Source organism: Bufo gargarizans, chromosome 4, assembly GCF_014858855.1.
Source record: "Bufo gargarizans isolate SCDJY-AF-19 chromosome 4, ASM1485885v1, whole genome shotgun sequence".
Lineage (NCBI taxonomy): Eukaryota > Metazoa > Chordata > Amphibia > Anura > Bufonidae > Bufo > Bufo gargarizans.
Window position 1 is genome coordinate 110343650 of NC_058083.1, and position 7926 is coordinate 110351575.

The window sequence follows — 7926 nt, forward strand, 5'->3', positions numbered from 1 at the left end:
TCTTGTAAGGACCAATAAACCTAGGACCCAGTTTCCAAGAGGGAACCTTCAACTTGATATTCCTAGTAGACAACCACACATAGTCATTCACTCCTAGGTCCGGACCTGGCGACCGTCTCTTATCAGCCATGCATTTGTATTTACCTCCCATATTTTTCAAGTTAGCTTGCACCTTCTGCCATACTGATGAAAGAGATGACGAAAACCGTTCCTCTTCGGGAACCCCAGAAGACCCCCCCTCTTTGAAAGTACAGAATTGGGGATGAAAACCATATGCACCAAGAAAAGGTGACTTGCCAGTGGATTCCTGACGGCGATTATTTATGGAAAACTCAGCTAACGGTAAATATGACGACCACAACTCTTGGTTTTCAGACACAAAACATCTTAGATATGTCTCCAGGTTTTGGTTGGTACGCTCAGTCTGTCCATTCGACTGAGGATGGAAAGCTGAGGAAAAGGACAAGTGAACCCCCAAACGGGAACAAAAAGCTTTCCAAAATTTAGAAATAAACTGGGTTCCCCGATCCGAAACAACATCGGAGGGGACCCCGTGAAGCTTCACGATCTCACTGACGAATACCTGAGCAAGAGTTTTAGCATTAGGTAGTGCGGGTAACGCAATAAAGTGTGCCATTTTGCTAAACCTGTCCACTACTACCAAAATCACTGTTTTACCCGCAGACAAAGGTAAGTCAGTGATAAAATCCATAGACAGATGTGTCCATGGTCTATTGGGAATGACGAGTGGTAATAGAGACCCTGCAGGACGTGTATGTGAAACTTTTGCGCGCGCACAGGTAGAACAAGAAGACACAAAATCCAATACATCCTGACGCAACCTTGGCCACCAAAAACGACGAGACAATAGCTCTAAGGTTGCTTTACTACCCGGGTGCCCAGCAAGTGCCGAATTATGATGTTCCTTTAATAATTCGAGACGTAGGTTCAACGGTACAAACAATTTCTCTGAGGGGCAAGAGACCGGGGCGTCCCCCTGGGCCTCTAACACCTTCCCCTCCAAAGCAGAGTGTACCGCAGAGACAACCACTCCTCTTTGTAGAATGGGTACCGGATCACTCACATTACCCCCTCCAGGGAAACAACGAGATAGTGCATCAGCCTTGGTATTCTTTACCCCAGGACGATAGGTAATCACAAAGTTAAACCTGGTAAAAAATAGCGACCACCTTGCCTGTCTAGGGGTGAGACGCTTAGCTGATTCGAGGTACAGCAGATTTTTGTGGTCCGTAAACACAGTGACGGGGTGGACTGCCCCCTCTAAAAAGTGACGCCACTCCTCAAACGCAAGTTTAATAGCTAACAGTTCCCTATTGCCAATATCGTAGTTCTGTTCTGCTGCAGATAGTTTTTTAGAAAAGAAAGCACAAGGACGCCATTTGCCAGGAGACGGACCCTGAGACAGCACAGCCCCCACTCCCACCTCTGATGCATCGACTTCAACAATAAAAGGCTGAGAGACATCAGGTTGGACTAGTACAGGTGCTGAGGTAAACCTCTCTTTTAGAGAGGAAAAAGCAACTTTAGCGTCAGACCATTTAGAAAAATCAGTCCCCTTCCTAGTCATGTCAGTAAGGGGTTTTACGATCACCGAATAATTTTTAATGAATTTCCTATAGAAATTCGCGAAGCCTAAGAACCGTTGTAGTGCTTTGAGGTTCTCAGGAAGATCCCAATCCAAAATTGCCTGGACCTTCCTAGGATCCATACGGAAACCTGACGCAGATAAATAATAACCTAGGAATTGTATCTCCTGAACGGCAAAAACACATTTTTCAATTTTAGCATATAATTCATTCGTCCGTAGGACCTGTAGTACTTGTCTGACATGCTCCTCATGTGTTTTCAGATCAGACGAATAAATTAAGATATCATCTAGGTATATTACCACAAACCTGCCGATTAGATGACTAAAAATGTCATTAACGAAATGTTGAAAGACGGCAGGAGCATTGGTCAGGCCGAAAGGCATAACTAGATTTTCATAATGCCCCTCAGGGGTGTTAAAAGCTGTTTTCCACTCATCCCCCTCTTTAATACGAATCAGATTGTAGGCCCCCCTAAGATCGAGTTTGGAGAACCACCTAGCACCCGCAATCTGGTTAAACAGGTCAGGAATGAGAGGAAGAGGGTATGGGTCTCGGATGGTTATCCGATTTAATTCACGAAAATCTAGGCAAGGACGCAGGCCCCCATCTTTCTTTTTAACAAAGAAAAACCCTGCAGCCACGGGTGAAGAAGAGGGTCTGATGTGTCCCTTAGCCAAACTCTCGGAGATATAATCCTTCATGGCTTGTCTCTCTGGACCTGAAAGATTATATAACCTGGTCTTGGGTAATTTTGCGCCGGGAATAAGGTTAACCGGGCAATCATAAGGACGATGAGGTGGTAACTTCTGACAACCCTTTTCAGAAAAAACGTCCTCAAAGTCCGAAACAAATGTAGGTAGGGTAGTTATGGAGGCGACTAAGCAATTGCTATTTAAGCAATTTTCTCTGCACGGCTCACTCCACTCCAATATCTCCCTGGCCTGCCAATCCACCACTGGATTGTGCGCTGGCCCAGCACCACCGGAGTGGGAAGCCCCTCCAGAACATAACATGAGAGCATCTCGTTATGGTGGTCCCCTACCCGAAGGTGTAAATTATGAACGATGTGGGTGAGGTTTCTCTGAGACAGAGGAGCAGAATCTATAGCAAATATGGGAATAGGTCTCTGTAATGTACAGAGAGACAAACCCATAGTGCGGGCAAAATGGGCATCTATCAAATTTACCCCTGCTTCACTGTCTAGAAAGAAAGAAACAGTCTCTGTCTTATCACCAAAAACAATAACCGCTGGCAACACAAATTGCGATGTACGTATGGAGGAAACGTATACCCCCCGGCTGACATCCTCCACACAGCCTGGGGTTAGTAGTTTTCCGACGGTTTTTTTGTTTCTGAGGAAAGAAGGACAGACGTTAATGAAATGACCCCTCTCCCCACAAAAAAAACAACCCCCACGCCTACGGCGAACCTCAGGAGGACGGACCTGACGAGTAGTTCCTCCTAGCTGCATAGGCTCGTCTAAGTCCGTACGGACTAACTGCTGCTTGGGAGGGGTTACCAATGGCTCCGGTTTTTTCAACCTGTCCCTAAGGCGTCTATCTATACGGATAGAAAGGGACATAACTGCATCAAGGGAAAAGGGGGTCTCATACAATGCAAGCGCATCCTTAACCCTTTCGGATAACCCAGAGCAGAACTGACTCCTGAGAGCCGGGTCGTTCCATTGGGTATCCGTAGCCCACCTACGGAAGTCAGAGCAATACTCCTCTACCGGCCGCTCTCCTTGTAGGAGTCTCCGTAATTTTGATTCAGCCAGTGCGACTCGGTCAGGGTCGTCATATATGAGACCCAAGGCCCCGAAAAACTCTTCCACTGACCGAAGAGCCTGGGAATCAGTAGGTAAAGAGAACGCCCAGGACTGCGGGTCCCCCTGCAGCAGGGAAATAACAACACCCACCCGCTGTTCTTCATTACCAGAGGAGTAAGGACGCAGTTTAAAGTATAGTTTACAGGCCTCACGGAACGTCAAAAACTTGTCCCTTCCCCCAGAAAATCTGTCAGGGAGAGGGACCTTGGGTTCCGCAACAACCTGGTTACCAGTAGCAACCGCTGGGCTTGCGGTCTGTTGTAATTGCTGCTGTTGCTGGAGGACCGACGCCTTCAATCCTGCCACCTCCAAAGACAGGCCATGAAATTGTTCGGACAGAGCAGCAATTGGATCCATACTGGATTCTAAGTAGGTAAAAAATATTTTTTTTTTTTTTTTTTTTACCTACACAAAAATAAGGGCCAGATATAATGTAATGACCGGCAACACGCACAGGGAGGAAAACAGGGAAAGCCCTGCCCAAGGGAGAGGGAAAGGTGGTGACCCCTAACTCACCTTGCAGCTGGCACCTGCCTGCCCTGACGTCCCTAGACGGGTTCCTCACCCGTGCGGCGATCACGTGCCTAAACCCTGGCTTTCCCTGAAATAAGCCCTAGATAATAAACGGGCCGGTAGGATCGCTAGTCCTCACCACTGCACTAAGAGGGAAACACCAGGGAGAGGACAGACAAACACAGACAAACACAAACACCCAGGTGGACGGCAACAATTGTCAACAAAGGTCCAACAGGGATCCGGAGGGTAGCGTTCTAAGGCAACACTCAGAGAACGCAGCAACACAGCTCCAGTGGGTCAGAATAGATGTCCAGGCAGGAAGCTCTATATCTGGCAACCAGAGAAGTGTGAGAGGGGAATATAAGGAGGATTGGGAGTGCTGGACAAGGAACAGCTGAGAGAAGGAGCTACGGATCCCTGAGTGAGCCAAAAGGGTTTGTAAAGCAAACCCAGAAAGCTACAATAAGGAAACTTCCCTATCTGACATAGAGCGTGCAGCCAACCGCTGCGACCTCCTGACCCCGGGTACAACGGAGTCAGGCGTGGCTCTTGACACCCTCGTGACACTCAGGCTGTAACAAATGCAGTACCTTTGGAGGGGGTTGTGGTCTAGCAGTCCTCCTGACTCTGACCTTTCAATGCTTGATCCCAGGTGTCGCTGAGTCCCCCAAAGTCCAGGCTATTGCATAGTCTCGTGGCCCCTGAAGCCTTGCCTAGCTGAGACCACACTGACAGAGCCTCACCAGGCCTCTGTCTGCACACTCTCCAGAGTGAGACACACCCAAGATCCAGTAGCAGGATTAAATAGTATCCCTGGATATGAGCATGCCCTAAGTCCCGGACTGGAACCTGGGGAAACAACACTTCAATGTTCACATTGCCACAATAGCCAAGAGTTCCCATACTGTGGGAATATGTAGTGTTAGGCGCCTCCATAATGCTGATTATTCTCTTAGCAAAGATGCATATTGTTAATGGAAGATCTGACATTATTTGAAAAGAGGACTAAACCCTTGGAAAGTTATTTTCCTTAGTCTGATTGCCGAGCTGAATATTTTATCATATTAATATCATATATTTTTGATTGGTCATAGGACCAAACAGTTATTTTCCTGTATAATCTGTGTTTTATTGCTATAGCCTGTTTGATAAACAGAAGATCCTAAGTTTCTCTTGGTATATGAGTCTGTTTGTTAAAAGTATGACACTGGTTGTCATAAATCACTACATCATACTGTGCTGATCAGATAGGGGTGTGTTAACACCACCGTGTGGTACATTTTGGGTGTTATTTTGTAACTTCATCATTTGTTTAGTAATTGTATTGATTTTATATTCTTTGCTTTTATAATAAACGATCATATATTTTTGCATATACAATTGTCCCTTTGGAGGGGAGAGGGTGTCAGCAGTAAGTTTGTGTTGACGTCACTGTTTATTTTTCCAGCATTTGGTCAGTAATTGATCAGTATTGCTAAGGCCAAAAGCAAACAGGAGTGGGTCCAAAACAGAGATGACTTGTGATTGGAATATTTGCATGTCTTCTGTGTTTTGTACCCACTCCTGCTTTTAGCTTACAAATCATGAGCAAATCATGATGCAAAATACTGACCGTGTGATAGAGGCCTTATGGATGCTCCAAAGACAAAATCTGTTATGTTTTTCATTTTTCCGTTCTTCTGACAGATCAGAAGTGTAAAATCTTGGTATTTTTGATATCTCTTTATATTTTTTCCAAAAAGATGTAATTTATAATGCCCATAAAATGACAACCACTGCTTACATGCTGTTAACTTATATAGAAAAATCTATCCTTGCCATTACCACGCTCTTCGTGTCACTTCCAGAGATTGGTCTCGTCACCACCAAGAAGTCTCCCATCCTCTATTATCTAATATTAGTTATAAGTTCCCTACAATGAATGATAAAGAGACACGGACACATTGTTTGCTACCTCATCTGATGACTTTTATTTATTAAAAGGGCAGAAATTTTGAAATGGCCCTGTTGATGGAAAACCCCTAACTCACAAAGAGTTGTCCTTCAACACTCAGGAGAGGAAAAACCCCCAGTGGAGGAAACCTCTAGGGAGCCATGGCTGAAGGACTGCCCCTCCCCTGGGCAAAGGGGTAAAAAGTAAACATTTTATGTGAAGTAGCTCTGGACAATCAGGTAAATGCCATGTCCAGAATTGAGAACAGAGACCGAGCCCGGAATCTGTCTCTTGATGCAGCAGATTAAATATACATCTGACTGCGGAAAGTCCGGTAAGTGTCATATCCAGTAGTGAGAACAGAGACCAAGCCTGGAATCTGTCTCTTGATGCAGCAGATATAATATATATCTAACTGCGGAAAGTCCGGTAAATGCCATGTCCAGTGGTGAGAACAGAGACCAAGCCTGGAATCTGTCTCTTGATGCAGCAGATAAAATATATATCTAACTGCGGAAAGTCCGGTAAATGCCATGTTCGGTATTAAATCCAGCAATGTCCAGATGGTTTTAGTTGTCTTCCTGGCACTCCGCCCCTGGTTCTTAACCTTAGATTTTATTGGGGGTTTTCAGGGTCCTGGGTCTTTTTCCTCAGAACGATGGAGATGCCTTCTTGGGACAACTCTAATGACAAACACTGAGAATAAAAGAAAAGGGAAATTTATCATTAAATGGCTTTCTTCAATATATTATCATTAAACAGCTTACTGGGTGCATGAGACATTCATGTATAATCTATTCACCTGGAAATCTTTATAATTCATGACAGGGTAAACTGTCAAGCCGAAGAATCCCGTCCACTCACCCACCAGGCCTGTTATAGAGAAGATCTGCAGAAGAGAGAGGGATGGAATAGAAGATATTAGTGCCAAGCAGTACTCACCAGTGGTTCTGGTATGGAGTTGGGTGGGAGGATCACATATCCACCAAGAGTTTCTATATCACTATTACATAAGACACATGTGGTTACTTAAGATGGCAAATAGAGACATAAACTCACCTCTTTACAGCTATCAGTGGTACATAGAAGGAAGAAGCTGCCCAAACCTACAGCAACTGGAAGGAGATGTTAAGGAGAAGTAACAGAAGTCTATTAATACTGTCATGTCTCATCTATGCTGCAATGAAGTCACTGGAAGCAGATAATCACCAGTGTATCCAGCACACAACATTAAGACGTATATTGCTATCCACTTGGAAGGTCTTAGGGAAATCAATATAGATATACTAAGGCCAAAACGCCAAAAAAACTCCCGCTTAGGACCAATCAAAATGTAACTTGTATTTCTTAATAACTTAAAATGCAAATATATCTACACAAATAATTGTACCAGCCGGCTATAAAAGGATACAGATTAGCAGTGCCACAATGGTCACCAAGGTTGATGCCAGTCTAATGTGGCACATGCAACGACTGCTGAGGGATCTCTTGTACAGGCATATAGATTGACACAGGTTGTACATGGCAAAACTGAAAAATGCCACTCCTGCGCTGATCCTGTGGACGAGGGGATTGTTCTTTATCTAGAATGTAGAGAGAGATATAAATGTCACAATGAGCTCGTTATAGAGATCTGAGAATGCAGAAGAGCAGAGTCCGCAGGTGGAGTGCAATTACACAGGGGCAGTAATAGTTACCAGGGGGTATCATGGTAATGTATGCTTCATGTGGCACTATGCCACTGAGCATCAGACACTATAGGGGAGATTTACTAATAGTTCTCACAATTTACACTATGAATACGAATTACAGTCTTGTTATTAGACAAATTTACTATTCTGGTGTATGGACCCAGATTCAGGACAGAAATGTGTCTTATACTTTATAGTTTTACTTAAAAAAAATGTCAAGATTTTGGTGCGTTTTGACGCACATGAAGATGCATTTAGGCCACACCCCTTTCTTTTAGGCGACACTCCTCCTTATCGGACAAGGCATAAAAAGCTTAGCAAAGTGTGTAAAGCACTTGGCAAATGTGA

The 7926-nt window shown here is 44.6% G+C and overlaps 1 long non-coding RNA gene across 1 annotated transcript; it reads right to left on the bottom strand.

Annotated features, from left to right (window-relative positions):
• Window positions 1-6729: 6729 nt before the first annotated feature.
• Window positions 6730-7401, bottom strand: LOC122935593. The gene is made up of 3 exons (XR_006388803.1): window positions 7299-7401; window positions 6947-7002; window positions 6730-6776 (listed from the first exon to the last, which is right to left on the bottom strand). It is a non-coding gene; the product is annotated as an uncharacterized LOC122935593 (long non-coding RNA).
• Window positions 7402-7926: the final 525 nt, after the last annotated feature.